The sequence below is a fragment of the Lycium barbarum genome, chromosome 10 (genome assembly GCF_019175385.1).
Source record: "Lycium barbarum isolate Lr01 chromosome 10, ASM1917538v2, whole genome shotgun sequence".
Lineage (NCBI taxonomy): Eukaryota > Viridiplantae > Streptophyta > Magnoliopsida > Solanales > Solanaceae > Lycium > Lycium barbarum.
In genome coordinates this window covers 44162234-44184421 of record NC_083346.1, presented here as the reverse complement: position 1 = coordinate 44184421, position 22188 = coordinate 44162234, and positions in this window count along the sequence as shown.

Genomic DNA, 22188 nt, shown 5'->3' with positions numbered 1-22188 from the left:
GTTGGAGAGCTTTGTAGAGGCAAATTTTAGGGTTTCCAAGAGAATTCTTCATGAAGGTAACTCCTATAACTTGTTATTGGTTCTTTAACCTCTCTTAATCCTTAGAATCACCTAGAATCTAATAGATCTTTAAATGGGTTTCTTGAGTTGAGTTCTAAAATCAATTTGGCTTCCTAGAGTCTTCATAAATAGTAATATTAATGTTGACTATGCTTGAAAACGTTGTGAATGGATTAGTTAGATTCATAATTTTCCATAAAAGCTTAAGATTAAAAGAAAGGTTTTATGGGTTTTCTTCCTAATGGGCTCTTGACTTTGAAATCTTGGATCATTGGTTGGGTTAGCTTCATTAAGTATGAATTTGATGATTATAAACTATATAAACATGTTTCTTCCATTTTTAGAGGTAAAATTTCGGGATTAAAGTTAGGATTCTTAGACCCAAATTTGGAGGTTTTCATAATAATGATGATTTTGAGAATTAATTGAGTAGATTCCTTAGGTGTTGATGTGGTTTTTCTTGATTATCGGTGGATTTATGTGACTTGGGTGTAACAGATGAAATCTATTTTGGGCATAATGATGAAAACTTCCTGTAATATGGGATTACTCGTGGTAACATTTAGCTGCTAAATGAGAGAATAAAATGTACCATGGTTGTGATTGAGTCTAGTTAAATGGTGACGAAGGATTCGAGTGTAGGGTGAGATTTTTGTCCGAAACTAATAGGCCAATTTAGGGAAACGGTAATACTGTATATCAATTGATTGATCTGCTGGGTGTTGGGACTAGCCATCCCGTTATGTGTACTTTGATTGCTCCATTGTGATGGTTTGATGTCGTGAGTAGTTGGCGTAAATTAGAATTTGTGTTATCGTCTTGATTTGAGATAGAATTGACATACCGTTGTTGGTATTTGAACTATGACACATTGTTGGCGTACCCGTTGTCGGTACTTGTGAAATTGATATGTTGTTGGCATACCATTGTTGGTATTGTGATATGATACATTATTGGTATTGTGATATGATACATTGTTGGCGTACCCCATTGTTGGTACTTGTGATATTGAACTTGATTATTGATGATTGACATATGCATTACACGCATTATTTCACATTCATGATGCATACCGATACCCGGAGATGATCCGATATCGTTGGTTGTATAAAATTGATATTTGATAAAAAATTTTACTTGAGTGACTGTGAAAAGGCCAAGATCCATTCCGGAATCATTGACTGTATAACGATGATATTTGATAAACTCTTTTACTTGAGTGACTATGAAAAGGCCGATGTCCGAGGTTCAATTGTGGAATCGTTGATTGTGAAAAACTGATATTTGATAGACTCTTTTACTTGAATGATTGTGAGATGGCCGATGTCCGATGATCTATTCCGGCATCGTTGTTGCATGGCCGACTCCGATGATATCCAGGAATCGTTGTTAGTGCATGAACTCCACGGGTCCCCCAAGGTGGTGCCGGTGAGACTCCCCATGTGAGCAATTACCCAGGGTCCCTTCTGTCTGTTGGTCAAAGATTCGGGACGGGTGGCACTTAGACTTCGTGAGTCACGCTGGGTTATGCTACCGAGACGTCGATATTTCCGTCCGGAGTACATGTGTACACCGCATTTACACAGCATTGCATTGCATTCATACCATTATCGCATTTCATTGTATTATGTCTTGATCTTGAGATGCTTGGTGTTGTATTCGTGATTGAATGGATTGGAGTGGATGTATTCAAACTTGGCAAGTTGCGGATTAGAGGCTTTACTTAAGTGATGACGTGTAATTGGACTCGATTATATGTGATTTACATTGTTGACTTGTGCTTGTTGAATTACCCTAAAACTAGCTGTGAATTGTTTCTAAGTGAGGTAGGATAAAGGCGTTATAACGATGAGCTTACCCCTAAATTAAAATGAACGACCTGGGAATTATCTATTGAAAATTTGAGTTGGCGATGTTTGACTTATAATCCATTAGAGAGAAGTTGTGGCCTAAGGCATATTGATGTTGTGATGTACGTTCTATGGATGTGTGATTTGATGTAGTGATTATCATCGTTATTCGTGAATTCTTTTACCAATACGTGTTACTAACCATTGTCGGCCTATGATACTTACTCAGTACGCGTGGATTGTACTGATATTGCACTTGCTACACTCTTTTTGGGGTGTAGATTGTTTTAGGTATTTGATTGATATGAAGCGGAGCGTGTGATGCCTATCAGGAAGGCCTCCTCCCGTTTCATTCTGGGATGGAGGTTGAGTCGTAGAATGTAGTAGTAATCTGAGTCAATGGTCGCTCTTGTACTAGTCTAGACCCGGTCATGGGAAGTCGGATCGAGTCTGTAAATTGGTATTGTTGTAAACATTTAAACCTTGTGTTTATCGAATATTTATAAATGGAATTCTGCTTTATTTCTTAATTACCAAATGCTTTAAATGGAATGTTGTGTGATTGAGTTGTTATATAAATGAGAAGGTTCGCCTACCAAGGTAGGAAGGTAGGTGCCCGCACGAGCCCAAATTAGGTTGTGACAGTTTATTAAATATCTATTATGATGTTCCGCTGCTACTGTCGATTATCTTTTAGTGAGAATGATTATCATTGTTCAATTGTATGTTATTCGATAGAGGTTTCGCCCAACGAGGTGGGAAAGGTAGGTTCCCGCGCGACCCCAAATTGGGCCGTGACAAGTTGGTATCAGAGCCTAGGTTACCGATCTACTAGGTACAAGAGCGAATGTGTAGTAGAGTCTCCGGAATGGTATGGAGACGTACGTACCCATCTGCGAGAGGCTATGAGGCATCTTAGGAAAAACTCCCTTCCTTCTTTCTATTCGTGCTACTTCGGTCAAATTGGTATCTCGGTGGGTCCAATTGGTATCTAGGCAATTCCAATTGGTATATGTGTATCCTGGTTTCATCCTTCCTCAAACGGCGAACACTCGTTCTCATGCGTTTAATCTTGTACATTATATGGTGGTATGGTATGAGAGATTTCATCTCGGTTTAAATGTGTGACCTAGTTCAGTTCTAGCTTGGGAAAAAGGTTTTAACTTCAATAAGGTTTGTGATAGTATACATGGCACAGGTGAACTTAGGGCAAACAATGATTTCCCAATGGTTAAGTTTTCAGTATTGATATGCGAGGACGAGAGTGAGTTCACTAGGGATTACCAGATTCGACGAGTATGGTGATTTCATGTGGTAGATAAGAGAAGTTGAGACGAAGTACTAACATGATGACATTGTGAGAGAGCATAGAGAATCCAAATTCTTAAGGGGATTGTTACATCTCGGAAATTCTGGATTTGTTGTCTAGTGAATAGACTAATGTGAGCTTAAGATGGACATGAAGTCCTTACAAGATTAAGAAGAGTATTAGATAGCTTAAAGTGCGTACCATGAGATTTCGAAGTCATATGGATATGTGAGACTAAGTTTGTTGAAGGAAGTGAATGTAAGTCATGTTTGGAAGAGTTTTCGTGATAGTTGATTTGATATGTATTTAGCGATGCCTTGAGGGGCTGCTATAGGGCCTATTGTATGGTTAATGAAGTTTTATATAAGTGCTAAGAAGGTTCCACAAGTATTAGAGGTTGAACAAACTGTCGAGAGTGAAGTTCCAAAATTTCCAGTTTGTACGGCCCATTGTATGGACCGTATAAATTATACGGCCCGTATAATGGTCCGTAGAAAGCTTCTAGAGAGGGGTGATTTCTTGAAGGGATTACATGGTACAATTATATGGACCGTATAAATTATACGGGCCGTATAATTGGTCGTATATCCGGGTCGGGCCAAAATTTCATTTTTGTTATATATGGTCCCCTTGTTCATTATTTCATTTCCCACCTTCTCTCCAAGTCTTGAGAGCTCCAAACCCTTCTACAAACATATTCCACTCAAATCCAAGAGTTAACAAGGATCAAAAGGCAAGAATCAAGATATCCATTTGATAGAAGTCTTGCTAGGGTTAGTAGACTACAAGAAATTCTTGAGTATTGAAGCTAGGGTTTTCACATAAGTTGATAGTTGCTCCAAAGCTCATTCTTATGAGATAAAGAGGTTAGTTTTTATGTCTATTTCATGTTATCAAGAATGTTTAGTTGTTGAACAACTTGGGTAGAAGGAGAAGGTAGAAGATTATGTCTAAATGTAGTTTTCATGATGTTTTTGAGTAGTGAGCTAAGTTGAATCATGATTATTAGTATGATATGGATATAATCTTGTCATAGAAGGTAATAGTGATGATAAGGAAGCGTTCTATGAAAAATGTGCAAAGGGTTGGTGTGAGGGTGTTAGTGTAAGTTGAATGTGAGAATGAATATGGAAGACTCGATGGAATGTGATCTCTTGATTATGATATTATAGATGTCGTTATGGTTGTTGGGGGTTGTTTTGTAATATGGTGGAAGTCGATGAAACAGGGGAAATGTTGCCCAATTTTCATAAACTCATGAATTGTTCTAGTTTGAATTTAAGAGTATCTTTAAGGCTTAACCAAGGTATGAATCCTTTTAAATGCAGATTTTCCAAGCTTCGACGGTGAACGTTAAATAGTTAAGAAGACAACGAGGTATGTAAGGCTAACCCTTCTTTCTTAAGGCATGATCCCATTGATGTATACCTTCATGTGAAATCCATAGTATCTTCCATGACGATTTCATTCCTAGAATCATAAAGCTCATGATCTTGATATTCTCACGATACCATTGGTCCCATCCTATGATAGTTTATCCTCTAAGGAAGGATATAATGAAAATGATGGTGATGATGACGATGTTGAGGACATATATGTATTCCAATGTATATAGATATTTATAAATTAAAGTATGACTACTAAGAACACCGAGCTTATATGGCCGGGTACGATATCTACCGCGCGCACACCACTGCAGTTGGGTACGAATAACACTGAGCCTTGGTAGGGCCAGGTATGTATAACACCGAACCTTATCATAGTCGGGTATATAAGACACCGAACCTCTACGGTCGGGTATGATACTACTACATGTATAAATGTATGAAATGGAAGGTTCCATTAGAAAGAGGGTAAGTAAATGAGATGAACAACGCTAGAGGTATGGATGGCTTCACTATCTCATGACTACTCTATCTTATGTCATTTCCTATGTTTCTATTATGATGTTGATTATGCTTACATACTCAGTACATTATTCGTATTGACGTTCTTTTGTTTGTGGACGCTGTGTCATGCCTGCAGGTGGACAGGGAGATAGACTTGATCCTTAGGCTGCCTACTCTAGAGATTGCTTAGAGGAGCTCCATTTGATCCGAAGATGTAGCTTGGGTACTATTCTTTTGTTTATATATGGGCATGGCGGGGTCCTATCCCATCCTTATGATAATGGTTCATACTTTTCTTAGAGGCTCCTAAATAGTCATGTATAGTAGATGTCTTTTAGCCTTGTCAGCTTATATTTTGTGTATCATTTTGCTAGCCTCGTCGGCTTATGTATATAGATATGGGCATAGTTGTTGATGATGATATAAATGTGTCGTTGCACAATGAGATTTGTATTATTGATGTGTAGAAATCATGAGTAGGCCATGTGGCTCACCTAGATGTTAACGTGAATATACGATAAGAGGTGCTCGGGTGGGTTATCACCGGGTACCCGTAACGACCCTTCGGTTGGGTCATGACAAAAGTTGTATCAGAGCAGTTCTGTCCTAGGGTATGTCTATGAGTCGTGTCCAGTAGTGTCCTATTTCACGCATTCAAGCTCATGCCCAGAATTTAGAGGAAAGCCAACAACAGCAAAGAAGTGAGCATAACAGAGGCGGGCAAAGACAACAGTTCTCTAGGCATTCAGGCCATCCCATGACTAGTGCGCCTCCGCGGTTTACAAGCCAGATATTTGATAGATCTACTCACTCCGGGCCGAGTCAGAGTTTTAGAGCTTCAGGTTCTCATTACAGAGGCGACTCGGGTCAGGCAAGGCCACCCATGCCACGATGTTCTCAGTGCGAGAAGCTACATTGGGTTCAGTGTCAATTAGGCTCAGATGTTTTCAACGAGTGCTGCCGGCCAGGCCATATCATGCGTGACTGCCCCTCGAGTGGAGGTAGGGGTAGGATCCAATCTTCTGGGTCGGCAGCCGGGTCTTCTTCATCTATACGCCCTCTGGGGCAAGGCTTTCAGACTCCAGTTAGTCGCGGTAGAGGTAGAGGAGGAGCTCCCGGTTCTAGTGGTCCTCGGCACTGTATTTATGCATTGGCTGGGCGATAAGATCTGGAGTCTTCCCCTGATGTCGTCACAGGTATACTATCGGTATTTTCTCATGATGTATATGCTTTGATAGATCCGGGCTCCACATTGTCATATGTTACTCCTTATATTGCTGGTCGATTTGGGTTGAAACCGGAGTCAATCAAACCTTTTGAGGAATCTACACCCGTTGGTGAGCCGGTAATAGCTAGCCTAGTATATAGAAATTGTGTAGTTGTGATTTGTAATCATCGTACTATGGCTGATTTACATGAGCTAAAAATGGTGGACTTTGATGTCATTATGGGCATGGATTGGTTGGCTTCTTGCTATGCTAATGTCGAATGTAGAACAAAAATGGTTCGTTTCCAGTTTTCGGGAGAATCGATTTTGGAATGGAAAGAAAATACAGCGTCTCCGAGAGGTAGGTTTATTTTCTATCTCCAGGCAAGGAAAATGATTGCAAAAGGTTGTATTTACCATTTAGTCCGAGTTCAAGATGTTGAAGCCGAATCGCCAACTCTTCAGTCTGTCTCGGTAGTGAATGAGTTTCCGGATGTATTTCCGAATGAGCTTCCAGGCCTTCCCCCAAAGTGGGAGATTGATTTTGCTATTGACGTGCTACCGGATACAAAACCCATATATATTCCTCCTTGTAGAATGGCTCCCGCAGAGTTGAGAAAGTTGAAGGAGCAAATGAAGGACTTGCTTGAGAAGGGCTTCATCAGGCCTAGTTCCTCCCTATGAGGAGCACCCGTGTTGTTTGTAAGGAAGAAAGACGACTCCTTACGGATGTGTATCGACTACAGACAACTGAATAAGGTGACGATCACGAATAAATATCCTCTCCCAAGGATTGATGATTTATTTGATCAATTGCAGGGTGCCAAGTGGTTTTCAAGAATAGATTTGAGATACGGGTATCATCAGGTGAGAGTTAGGGAGAAAGATATTCCTAAAACGGCCTTCAGAACAAGATATGGCCATTTCAAATTCTGGGTAATGTCATTTGGGCTAACTAACGCACCTGCAGTATTCATGGATTTGATGAACAATGTGTTTAGGCCTTTTCTAGATATATTTGTGATCGTGTTTATTGACGATATCCTGGTATTTTCTTGGCCCGAGGCAAAGCATGCGGATCATTTACGTACTGTTCTTAAGCTTCTCCAACTCGAGAGCTATTTGCAAAATTTTCAAAATGTGAATTTTGGTTGAACTCAGTGACCTTTCTTGGGCATGTTACTTCAGCCGATGGTATTCGGGTAGATACCCAGAAGATTAAGGCCGTGAAGACTTGGCCAAGGCCCACGACACCTACGGAGGTTCGTAGTTTTCTAGGCTTGGCAAGTTACTACAGAAGATTTGTAGAAGGCTTTTCTTCTATCACTGCATCATTGACAAAGCTAACTCAGAAATCAGCTAAATTTCAATGGACGGATGCTTGTGAATGTAGTTTTCAAGAGTTAAAGAATAGATTAACTTCAACCCCGGTCCTAACACTTCCAGAGGGATTGGGAGGATATATTGTCTATTGTAATGCTTCAGGCGTTGGGCTAGGATGTGTGTTGATGCAGCATGGTAAGGTGATTGCTTATGCTTCAAGACAGTTGCGAAAACATGAGAAAAATTACCCAACTCACGATCTCGAGTTAGCTACGGTGATCTATGCACTGAAAATGTAGATACATTATTTGTATAGTGTCCATGTGGATATCTACACGGATCACAAGTGCCTTCAATATATTTTCAAGCAGAGAGAGTTGAATCTACGACAACGGCAATGGTTGGACTTGTTGAAGGATTACGATGTCAATATCCTATACCATCCCGGGAAGGCGAACGTTGTGGCTGATGCTCTCAGCCGTAGATCTATGGAAAGTTTATGTGATGTTCAGCCAGAGAAAAGAGAGTTAAATCGCGAGCTCCAGCAGTTAGCCAGCCTAGGAGTTCGGGTAGTGGACTCAGGCAGTGTGGAGCTACCGTTCAGAATTCAGCGGTCTCGTCACTAGTAGTTGAAGTGAAAGAGCGCCAGTATGAGGAACCCATGCTGGCTCAATACGAAATTGTCACGACCCAGCTAGGGGTCGCGACGGGTGCCCGGGGGTAACCACCAAGCACCGCTCGTGCTATTACTTCTTAGCCTCATTCAACAATTATTTTTCGATTTCATGCTCATTTTACAAAAGAAACTGTTTTTCATTACAAAACATAATGCTTTTATACAATAACATATACCAATATATTTACACAATATCCACATCGTGAAACCACATAACCCACATTGAGTATCTACGAGCCTCTATTGGATTACACATACAACTGTACACAAAAGATTCATCATGAGAACCTTCGGAACAAAGGAGTGCTTTCAGTCAGCTAACAACTTCTAAGAGTCCGGAGCAAGGTCGATGTTATATCCCGTATTTTCGCGTATTCGGGAAAATTCGGAATAATTATGATTTGTAAGGAATAAGGCCATATGTTGATTTGGATTACTGTATGTGTGTGTTGTTCATGAAAAATATTGGTGTGGAAACACGGAGGAAGGCCAAGGGCAAAATTGGATTTTTGGAAATTAGTTTCGGGAATTGCAAAATGTGATCCATAAGTCATTGGGCTCAAATAAATAAATAAAAAATTTAGGCCCAATTGTGTAAGGGGTGGCCGGCCATCACTTGGCCCAAGCCCACCCACTTAATGAATATTTTCCATGTGCAAAAAAAATGAATATAAGTAGTCATCATCTCTTAGAATGTTCAAGAAACAAAGCAAAACAAGAGAATGAAAGAAAGAGTAAGAGGGGGGTTCGGCCCCCTTCAAGACAAAAGAAAATTTTTCCAAGTCCATGGATTTTGATCCAAAAATCATACTTTTCTAGCAATATTGCTAATTAAAGGATGCTCTTCAACATGGTATAATTTTTAAGGCAAGAAAGTGCTTGTGTTGGCAAGTGGAAGTTTGAAGAAAAAGGTAAGATTTCTATCCTTTTGTGTTATGGAATGACTATATATGTTATGATGATAAGAATTGAATGAGAATTATGGAATTGTGATGTGCATAGTGTGAGCCGTGTGTGTGTGCAAGTGTGTGCATAGCCGTGTGGTAGAGTGTAATGAAGGGGAGGTGAATTAAATTCCATTTAGCTTGTTAGTTGTGTTGTTGTGGTGTTTATGAGGTAAATAAGGGTTTAATGAAGCAAGTTGGTAATGAAAATGGTTGTAGGTTGTTGGGGGAAATTATGTGACTTTTATATATTTTTTTTTTATATATATATAATTATGAAAGTAAGATTATAAATGTGAATTATGATTGTTGTTGATGAAGGTGAAAGATGGAAATATGTTAGGAATATGTGTGTTGAAGATTAGAAGCTTCGGATGAAATGTGACTTTGGTAGAAAGTTTGTATATTTGGTATATCTTATGAATATCTTATGGAAATGATATGAAATGCTCCCGAATTGTGTGGTAATGATCTTGATTAGTAACTAATACAAGAATGTCAATGTTGAATTGAAAATACGAAGTCGGAATGAAGGTTATGACATTATGTTGGAAGGATGCCTAGTTATGTTATATTGTGTTTTATGGTAATTGTTGTTGTTGTTGGGTTGTTGTTGATGGTTTTGGCCGAGTTGAATTCTCGGGGGTGCTATATGTATAGGGGAGGTGCTGCCGAAATTTCGGTAGACAAATATGAACTTAGGTTGAATTCGTAGAATCTATAACTCACAATTGGTAAATGTGACCATTTGCAGATTTTGGACGAAACGGGAAGTGAACTTGGAAAGGCGTAAAGTGCATAAAAGGTATGTAAAGCTACCCCGATTCTTCTTTTGGCATGTCCTAGGTGTACTAGGGTTTGATTTGCACCTCGGAAGACATTCTGCCCATCTGAATCCGCATTTGAAGATACTCCTTTTTCGTTCAATAGAATTGAACCCCTTAAGCATGCTTTATTGAAAAATTATGCAAGCTTCTCCAAACTGCCTAGAAAGCTATGGAATCCCCCTAAGTCCTCTGTAGGTGACCCCATAAGCTTAAGATACGTAATCTGAGCCCCCCGCTTTGTTTGTCCCGAGGTGGGCCCACTATTTTCGATTTTACCCTTATGGTAATTTGTGACCTGATTTCAAGCGATTTTCAAGGAAACGTCCTAACTACTTTTCCAACTACTAATGATACTTATCTTAAATACTTTATTGAGTCTATGTAAAATTACGATATGTTGGGTTGCATTTAGTCTCCCACTATTCTCGCTTAGCTTCTATTTGTACTATTGCCTTATTTTCGAATAATATAAAATGAAACGTTTTAACTATCCTTTCAACTACTAAAGAAAATTGTTTTAGTGATTCCCTCGAGTTTGGTAAGCTATTTTGGAATATGAAAATGATTTCAGGAGGATTATTCTTCCGCAACTTATTATGACATATGACATACACTTACTATGATTCCGTCCGACTTCATTGATTTGATTTGTCATTCGATATGCCTCATTGAGTCTCTGAAAATCGATGATATTTTTATTGCACTTAGTTTCTCACTACTCCATTCGTGGATGCCTCAATGTTTCCCACACTGAGCCCGGGCCAGGATATGTTGTCAAGCGTATTCCACTGCATTGTTCGCCGTGCCTCGATGTGAGGGGGCAGGTATATATGTACATGGGTTTTGGAGTATGCTGTGCCATGTAGACACATTCTGATATGATATGATCTGATATGGCCATCTGATATGATATGTTGTGTGACGGGGTTATCCCCTACTCTGTTCCTTATGTATGGTGGCACCAGCGTCGCGGGGTGGCCACGTTCTGTTTGCTGAGCCCATGGCAGGGGCCGGATATGATGTGATATATGTTTCTGTACACACTCCTCATGTTTTGAAAATATGCATTTGATACTTCGGATGTCACACTCACTTCTCTGTAAGTTCTGTTTCGGTTAAAATCTTGTTCCGCAATAGGTCCAGGTACGACATAGGTTTTCAACAAATGCTATTTATGCTTTATGATCAGTATTTTGCTAATCTGGATATTCTGTCCATTTTCTGTACCTTCTGTTCTGATTATGACTTTGTTTACTACGTTCTGTGCTTTACATACTCAGTACATATTTCGTACTGACCCCCTTTCTTCGGGGGCTGCGTTTTCATGCCGCGCAGGTACAGAAGACAGATTTGCTGACCGCCTGCCTAGGACATCTATTCTGCTATGATGGGAGCGCTCTTTTGTCCAGAGCCTATATGTTGGTATAGTCCGTCGCTATTATATATATGTATGCTATTCAGGGGTATGACGGGACGGGGCCCTGTCCCGTCTTAAGATTTTGTTATGATCTGTAGAGGTCTGTAGACATACTTGTGTGGGTTCTGTATATGTTTGGGGATGATATGATCTGTGACAGCCTCATCGGCTTCCATGTACGGTGTCGGTTCATTTATGGTTATTATTAACGCTAAGCGACTTCTATATTTAAAAATATTCTGTCATTTGCTAATTTGGGTTATTGGGTACGTTTGAGTGTCCAGCACGGACACTAGTCGCGGCCTACGGAGTTGGGTCGTGACAGTCTCCTCCCTGTCTACCTGTGGGCATGAACACAGCGTCCAAAGAAAACGGACGTCAGTACGAACATTGTACTGAGTATGTAAGGCAGGAATGAAATGAACAATGTCATAGAAGCATCATGAATCATAAGAAAAGATAGAACCTGCTTGCGTGTTATAAGCAACATACTCTTTTCTATATAACATATTTTACATCATCATAGTATATGTTTTGTCGTATCCCATATATCATCACATTCATCATCACATACATCATCACATACTTCATCACTTACATCGTCACATCGTACTCCGCATCATTACCCGCGTCCGGGTAATCCTCATATGCCGCCCACTAGTGGTGATCATGCCCGGCCCTCTAGGCTCGGTGTAAACATAGCAGCCCGCATTAGCGGTGACATGCCCGGCCATATAGGCGCGGTGGAATCATACGCAGCCCGCATTAGCAGTGACATGTCCGACCAATTAGGCACGGTGGAATCTTATCATCACAAAATCAATCATAACACATCACTATTACACATCTCATAACATAGCATCATCTTATCATTTCTTGGTATCTTATGCATATCATCATCGTATTACAAACTAGCATTGTTAATCATCTTATAGACATATCATATATTAGCATTAAGAGCATACGTTAAGCTTTAAGGGCAACCACACTATGTCGGGGTGACGTAAGGTCGTGAACCCCCGATTATAGTATGAACGTTTATGAGTATCGTGCCTCGCCTTAAAGGAAATAGAGCATAAGGCGAGTGTTAACAAAGATAACATCATTAACCTTATAGGAACATCATGCCACAATTTCTTGAATCGCTATACTCTAGCTCATTATCATCACCATCATATTCATATGTAATTCAATATATTGAAGGACTCATAAGCTTCGTTTTGTAGAAGTATTATATAAGACTTGAAGGGTTCATGACTATTGAAAGAAAAGATAAGCCTCACATACCTTTGTCGTTTAACTATGCTGTCGTTTGCTTGATTTCCTTTGATGTCACGTCTCTACCTTCAAGAGAGAATTCGTACCATCGTTAGTCAATCGACGAGAAGAACGCGCTACTATTTCTAGGGAAAATTGGGCAGCATTTCCTTTGTTTCTACTACGTTTCCCATGTTTCATTTCAACTACCAAACATTCACAACCACACTCACAATATCGTATCAACCATCGTCATTTATCTACATTTACCACATTCCCCCATTTTTCTCCAATTTCTCCACATTTATGGGTTTTAGCTCATCATCGCATTTTCTCATTCATCACACCTATTTTATGGTCTACACGTCATTTATAACATATTTATACTCCCAACTCATCAACATTCATAATTCAATCCAACTATCATTCAACTATGGCACTATTCACATTTTATGACCCATTTACTACACTCTTCTATAATCCAAGTGTTTCAACGTATAAATACTTCAATCATCATGAGAAAGTCATAAAACTTACCTTAGATATGGTAGGAACGAGTCTTGAGTAGCAATACTCTTCTATACCAAAAACCCTACTTCACTTCCTTTGCAATTTCTTGGTGTAGATGAACTTTGATGAGTTTCACACTCTTGATTTCATGGACTTAGTGTTGTTGATCTTGATTTTCCTTTGCTTCTCTTGTGGATGAATATAAGAGAGTATTCTAGATGTTTCTTGAAGTGTGGAGTGAAAATGAAATGAATGGAATGAAAAAGGGTCCCTTATACTTAACTTAAAATCTGATTTTTTTTATGAACAGTAGTCGAAGTGCACAGTGGCCGTAAACCCAGTTTATGGGCCGTATTCTGATTTACGGTCCGTCTTTCACGACCGTATTTAAGCATAAAAGAACCAGAAAGGTTTGCTGGAGTTCATGGTTGTTTACGGTCACAGTTTACGGGCCGTATTTCGATTTACAGTCCGTATTCTGAGTCGTATTTAACCATTTAGACATTTGGCAGAAAGTTGAAGTTTTTGAATGTTGAAAGACGATAGCAGTTTACGGTCCGTAAACCACTTTACGGGCCGTATTCTATTTTACGACCAACTGGGCCGAAGTGCAAATATGCAACTTTCGCATTTTCAAAACTCATAAGTAGTCATCCCTTTCTTAGTAAATCACCGTACACTTATACTCTTCGTTGGTCCATTCATTGTACATTCACGGAGAAATTTCCGAGGTGTAACAGAAATACACTCCCTCAGAAGAAGAAGTCATCCTTTGAGATTTCTGGAGATGGAGTTCTCCAATGCCGCGGCAGGTTGTGTGTCCCTGATGTTACAGGATTACGCCACCAAGTATTGAGAGAAGCCTATTGTTCCTGTTATTCTGTCCACCTCGGAGCAACGAAAATGTATCACGATCTTCAATCTATATATTGGTGGAATGGAATGAAGAAGGACATAGTGGAATTCGTAGCTCAATGTCCTAGCTATCAGCAAGTCAAAATTGAGCGCCAAAAGCTCGGCGGATTATTACAAGCTATAGAAATTCCGACCTGGAAATGCGAAGTAATTAATATGGATTTCATTACAGGCTTACCTTGTTCTAAGCACAAATATGATTCTATATGGGTGATTGTGGATAGGCTCACAAAGTCAGCTCATTTCTTGCCAGTCAGAACTACATATGTGGCGGAAGATTATGCAAAGTTTTATGTCAGAGAAATAGTACGACTCCATAGTGTTCCAGTATCTATTATATCCGATAAAGGGACTCAATTTACAGCCAATTTTTGAAAATATTTTCAAGAAGGTTTGGGGCCTCAGGTGAGCCTTAGCACGGCCTTTCATCCACAGACTGATGGGCAAGCTGAGCGTACCATCCAGACTCTTGAGGATATGCTACGGGTATGTGTATTAGATTTCGGAGGTAGTTGGGATGATCACTTACCGCTTATTGAATTTTCTTATAACAACAGTTTTCATTCTAGTATCCAAATGGACCCGTACGAGGCTTTATATGGGCGAAAGTGCAGATCGCCAATTGGTTGGTTCGAAGTAGGAGAGGCTAAATTGATAGGAACAGACTTGGTCCAACAAGCTCCAGAAAAGGTCAAGCTCATACAGGATCGACTATTAACAGCTCAGAGTCGCCAGAAATCTTGTGCAGATAATCGTCGACGAGATTTAGATTTTCATTTGAAAGACTGGGTATTTCTGAAGGTGTCGCCAATGAAGGGCGTTATGAGATTTGGAAAAAGGGGGATGCTTAGTCCCCGGTATATTGGGCCTTATGAGATTGTACGCAAGATAGGCCAGGTGGCTTACGAATTAGATCTACCCCCTGATTTGGAGTCAGTTCACTCAGTTTTCCATGTATCGATGCTTTGTAAGTGCATTGGAGATCCTTTCAGGATTGTACCAGTAGATGATGTTCAAGTCACTAAATAATTATCTTACGAGGAAGTCCCTATTGCCATTCTAGATAGGCAAGTACGGAGACTCAAAACCAAAGATGTAGCTTCAGTTAAAGTTTTATGGAAAAATAATAATAGAGAGGAAATGACCTGGGAGGCAGAAAAAGACATGAAGTTCAGGTACCCACATTTATTTCCACCACTAGAAGCGACTCGGGCAGAGACGCCAACGTCCTCAGGTATGTAATGCTTTTTCTTGATGTTTTCCTAGTCGTGTGTGGCCATGGTTATTGATGTTGTTGTTGTAGCCCTGTGAGACGATATATTTTGGGTTGCTGTGACAGGTTGGGAGTGCCATATTACATGGAAAACTCTGACGAAATTTTTATAGAATCCCCAAGAACCTAACATTCGAGGACGAATGTTCCTAAGGGGAGAAGAATATCATATCTCAAAAATTCTAAATTTGTTCTCTTCTGAATAGATTAATGTGAGATTAAGCTTAACATGAAGTACTTACGAGATAAAGGAGAGTATTAGATAGCTTAAAGTGCATACCATGAGATTTCGAAGTCATATGGATGTGTGAGACTAAGTTTGTTAAAGGAAGTGAATGTAAGTCATGTTTGGAAGAGTTTTCGCGATATTTGATTTTATATGTATTTAGAGATGCCTTGAGGGGCGGCTATAGGGCCTATTTTATAGTTAATGAAGTGTTATATAAATGCCAAGAAGGTTCCACAAGGATTAGAGTTTGAACGAATTGTCAAGAGTGAAGTTCGGAAATTTCCCGTTTGTACGGCCCATTGTACGGACCGTATAAGTTATATGGCCTGTATGATGGTCTGTAGAAAGCTTCCAGAGCGAGGTGATTTCTTGGAGGGATTATACGGTCCAATTATACAGACCGTATAAATTATACGGGTCGTATATCTGGGTCAGACCAAAATTTCATTTTTGTTATATATGGCCCCTTTGTTCATTATTTCATTTCCCACCTTCTATCCAAGTCTTGAGAGCTCCAAACCCTTCTCCAAACATATTCCACTCAAATCCAAGAGTTAACAAGGATCAAGAGGAAAGAATCAAGATATCCATTTGATAGAAGTCTTGTTAGGGTTAGTAAACTATAAGGAATTCTTGAGTATTGAAGCTAGAATTTTCACATAAGTTGATAATTGCTCCAACGCTCATTCTGATGAGATAAAGAGGTTAGTTTTCATGTCAATTTCATGTTATCAAGAACTTTTAGTTTTTGAACAACTTTGGTAGAAGGAGAAGGTAGAAGATTATGTCTAAATGTAGTTTTCATGATGTTTCTGAGTAGTGAGCTAACTTGAATCATGATTATTAGTATGATATGGATATAATCTTGTCATAGAAGGTAATAATGATGATAAGGAAGCGTTCTATGAAAAATGTGCAAAGGGTTGGTGTGAGGGTGTTAGTGTAAGTTGAATGTGAGAATGAATATGGAAGACTCGATGGAATGTGATCACTTGATTATGATATTATAGATGTCGTTATGGTTTTGTTGGGGGTTGTTTTGTAATATGGTGGAAGTCGATGAAATAGGGGAAATGCTGCCCAATTTTCATTAACTCATGAATTGTTCTAGTTTGAATTTAAGAGTATCTTTAAGGCTTAACCAAGGTATGAATCCTTTTAAATGTAGATTTTCCAAGCTTCGACGGTGAACGTTGAATAGTTAAGAAGACAACGAGGAATGTAAGGCTAACCTTTCTTTCTAAGGCATGATCTCATTGATGTATACCTTCATGTGAAATCCATAGTATCTTCCATGACGATTTCATTCCTAGAATCACTAAAGCTCATGATCTTGATATTCTCACGATACCATTGGTCCCATCCTATGATAGTTGATCCTCTAAGGAAGGATATAATGAAAATGATGGTGATGATGACGATGTTGAGGACATGTTTGTATTCCTATGTATATAGATATTTATATCTTAAAGTATGACTACTAAGAACACCGAGCTTATATGGCCGGGTACGATATCTATCACGCGCACACCACTGCAGTTGGGTACGGATAACACTGAGCCTTGGTAGGGCCAGGTACGTATAACACCGAACCTTATCATGGTCGGGCATGTAAGACACCGAACCTCTACGGCCGAGTATGATACTACGACAAGTATAAATGTATGAAATGGAAGGTTCCCATTAGAAAGAGGGTAAGTAAATACGATGAACAACGCTAGAGGTATAGATGGCTTCACTATCTCATGACTTCTCTATCTTATGTCATTCCTATGTTTCTATTATGATGTTGATTATGCTTACATACTCAGTACATTATTCGTACTGACGTCCTTCGGTTTGTGGACATTGCGTCATGCCCGCAGGTGGACAGGGAGATAGACTTGATCCTTAGGCTGCCTACTCCAGAGATTGCTTAGAGAAGCTCCCTTTGATCTGGAGCTGCAGCTTGGGTACTATTCTTTTGTGTATATATGGGCATGGTGGGGTCCTGTCCCGTCCTTATGATAATGGTTCATACTCTTCTTAGAGGCTCCTAGACAGTCATGTATCGTAGATGTCTTTTAGCCTTGTCGGCTTATATTTTGTGTATCATTTTGCTAGCCTCGTTGGCTTGTGTATATGGATATGGGCATAGTGTTTGATGATGATATAAATGTGTCATTGCCCAATGCGATTTTTATTATTGATGTGTAGAAATCAGGAGTAGGCTATGTGGCTCACCTAGATGTTAACATGAATGTACGATAAGCGGTGCTCGGGTGGGTTAGCACCGGGTACCCGTCACGGCCCTCCAGTTGGGTCATGACAGGATTGGTATTGGTATTTGTTGTGTACATGGAATTGAGTCACGATAAAAAAGATTTGGATCGAAAATTCTTGGACACTAGGAAGGACATAATTTGTATCTGGCGTGCTTATGAGAATGTGTTTATAACTGTTGCGAGAGTGAGATTCAAGTAACCAATGAACTGTTAGGAGTTATGTCCAGTATCGGATTGAGGCTGAGAGCCTCTGTAATTGTTGTGTGGCTTCGGTGAGTTTTGTTATTTGTCGGTATTGTTATCTGGTTGAGCTGATGGTATAGTCGCTTGAATGGTTAGGTGTGTTTAGGTTCGTGTCACGATCCAACATGCCATAACTGGCACCCATCTAAATCCTAGTGGGCGAACCGACATGCCAGATACCTATCCATTCAATCCGATTTTATATTAACCAAGCTAAACAGTTATTACTCATTTAAACATTCAATGAACAAAACAAGTCATGCCATAGAATACTGAAATAAGTGCGGAAGTCTAACTATTACAACCTCAAAATCCGAAAGTCATCGTACAGGACTCTAATCTAAAACTTGTCTAAGAAACTGAAGTCTAACAATTAAATAACCATAATGTCCAGAGTACGAAAAGACATCATAGCAGGAAGCTCTTCGGGCGGCCTGGCATGGAAGAAGCTCACCCAAAAATCTGTCAGCAAATGTCCTCCACGCTAGATGTGAGGGCGAGTAGCGATCTCTATATCACAATCTGCACTCAAAGAATGCAGCAAGGTAGTATCAGTACAAACACTATGTACCGGTAGATATCATAGGCCGACTAAGATTAGTATCATGCATATTTCACAAAATCAATAGAATAAAACAAGCCAGTCAACAGACATCAATATCAATAAATCATAGTAAGTCAACCAAGGACAATCACAATCAATCACCAAGATGTCAAGCATCACAATCACGTAAGCCACAACAAAAATATATTTACCATAATAACCTCACTCGCTGTACACACATGCTATCTGATGTCATAGCTCAGTAGTCATGACCTGCAGGGGACCCATGGTCTCCATGTACCACTCGTTTTGGATTCACTCCTCGGAACCGAGCACAAACCTCCGCTCCGGAACGAACCTCGAACACGGGACATATCAATGTACCTCTCATTTTTAAAACTATCCTCGGACTACGAGCCCATAATCTGGGTCATATGAGTGCTTTCCCATACCTCTTACAGAACAATCTTTCTTACCTTCTCAATATCAATACTCAACTCATCATTTCATGTCACAATACCCTCGAGAAGATATTATTAGTTTCTCATCACAACACATTCACTGCAGATTCAATCACACAGGAATAATGGCATGAAGCTTACACAATCACTCAATCACATTCACATAGGAGTTTTGCCATACAATATCATGCATGAAAACTCGACATGCTTTCTCCTAAGCAAATCACAAAACATGCAATAAACTAACCAAAGTCTAACTCAAGTAGAACGTAACCTACCTCAATGTAGAGCTGGGACAACGTAAGTCACTCTGCTACAGCCTTTTCTTTCCTTAGCGCCTCAGTACATTCACGGTCTAGAAATAGAAGGCTTAATGAGTCACATTGCTCAATTTACAAGTACCAAAGCAAGAATACCCTTCCCTTACCCCATTCCAAGGGGTGGATGATTTTCTAGGTGATACACAACCTATCAAGGCCCCTAGTACTCATTAATCATTAATTCATAACAACATTCTATCAAATATTCCCATTACAAATAGTTTTTAGGGTAAAGACACAATTTTATAGAACCCTAGGTCTCCAATCACTTAGTTTATGATTCTAAATGTTTAATTTATGACAACCAACACATTTAAATGGCAACTAACCAACACATTTAAATGATAACTAAGCGATAATAACCATAACCCATCAAGTTTAGAAGATTTATTGACATTCTAGGGTTTCTACTTCAATTTCACCATTAACGACTCATGAAGATGATTACAATAATGAAGGAGAATGGAATGATAGAATGAAAAGCAATGGAACTTACCTCTCAAAGTTATCTTGCCCTAGCTTGAAAATTCTCTCTAGGTGCTTGTTGGGAAGTGTGTTGGGGTTTTGTGAAAAGAGAAAATAAAACTGAGTATATAAAATTCGGGCTACTGTTTCACGTCGACCGCTACAGCGGTCATCACGCCGCTGCAACGGTACCGCTATAGCGGTCAAGTTACAGCTATAACGGCCCACCACAAAATCACTGTGACCGCTATGGTGGTCCATCTACCGCTATAGCGGTTACGGTACGCTGCCCGCTACAACGGCCACAAAGGAAAATGGATGGCCGCTGGTAGCGGTCCAAGTGCCGCCATAGTGGTACCGCTATAGCGGTACTCCTACCGCCGCAGCGGTATATTTTGGGCAGTGAGCTCGACTTTGTCCAGTTTTTCTCCCTTTCACCCCACATTTTATCCAAGGCCTCAAAAACACAAAACAAACATGCACATATATAATAAGACGCCCTACGGATCCACCCGCGGCCCCGAAATTCCCAACGAAATCCTAATTTCCCATAACGATCGGAAGGGTCGTTACAGTTCGACAATGGAGATGTTCTAATTTAGTGAATCAGAGATGAGGCTTAAACCTATTCGATTTATACGGATCATTTTTTAATTCAAAATAAGGAATGGAATAAGGGAACTTTGGTAGAGAAAACTGGGTCATTGTAGACCAAGTATGTGCTTCGTTGGATTTAGAGTTTAGTCGGTTTAGACTCCAATGCATTGAAAGTTAACTCTAATGTGTAAAGTGTATGGTGTGATTCTATCTCCAAGATTGGTTCGGTAGTGTGCAAGACTTATGATTTGCAGTAATTGATTTAGCGGCTTCGACAATTGGTTAGTGTTAGTCGAGGGTGGCAAGAATTAAGTGCGCCCTTGGGAGTACCTGAACCTATTTGAATGGTGGTATTGTTGTCTAGTATGGAATAGATGAGCTTGGGATTGTTGTGTAATTTTGAGAAAGTACGTTTACAGAATGGGTAAATGATGAGAAGTTGTGACCAGTGGCTGAGTGGGAAGTGAGATTTCACATAACCGACATGTTGGATTTATAGGAAGTGGCTTGCGTGGTACCCCTTTGGATAGTTTCGCTGTACTTTGCAGTGAATGAGTTAGTGTGTGTTTAAGAGAAAGGATTTGTAGAAATTCTTAGTATGTTATGGCTATCAGTGTTTCCGAGATAGGATCGTGTTGTGCTAAGTGTTTTATGTTATGAACAACATTGACGGAATGACTTCGAATACTATGGGTCCGATGTGATTATGCCTGTTAACGCCAGGGGATTGTGAGATTTTGATGCTTTCGGAAGTATTATGGGTTATTGAGGTATTACAATGGAAAGTTTGATAGTTAAAAGATTAATATATGAGTACATGTGTCCTTAGTGTCGAAAAATTCGGGTCGTACCAGGTATGTGTATTGGGCGATGTTAAGGAATTTGAGGTTGCATTCGCAAGATTTAGTTATCCGGTACTTTGAGAACAATTTGGATAAGTTTCAGCCTTTAGAGCCGAGAGCGGTAACTTATGGTTTGCTATGCACGGTAAGAATGTGATGGGCTTCGAATCTTGGAATCAGTTTGCGTGATTACTGATATATTCTGAAATGGTTCGTTCATTGTGGGTCATTATGGTTTGAATGGAAATGGTTAGATTGAGTTTGTAACTCCAAGGGAACTTATGGGTTCCAAGTAAATAAGTTTAATGGATGTGATAAGGAACGCCTGACTTTTGAGGTTTGTTATTAGTAGTCCTTGTGGCATCTCACCAGAGTCAGTCTTTCGGTTAGTACAATGGGTTGTATTGATAATGGTTGTGCTTCGGAGAGATTCTAGGATTGTGATAAGGCTCCGTTCTAATCATTGGATGTTGGCAGATCTTACTCTATGCAGTATTCGATGGTAAGTCCCTAGATAAGTAATTTGAAGAGTTAAGAAGACTTAAGACTGACCAGGTTGGCTACGAGAAAGATAAGTTTCGATGAAATAGCTTAGAGTTTTCTGGAAGATTTAGGATTCTCTTTTGGGAAGAGTAAGTCATGGTTTCAGTTTGTATTGTGTACTTCTAAGAAATTGTGATTCAAGGAACGACTTCGAAAAAGAGTGAAACAAGAGGATTAGCTAGCTCAGAATATCTAACCAGTTCGGAATGTTCTATGATTTAGT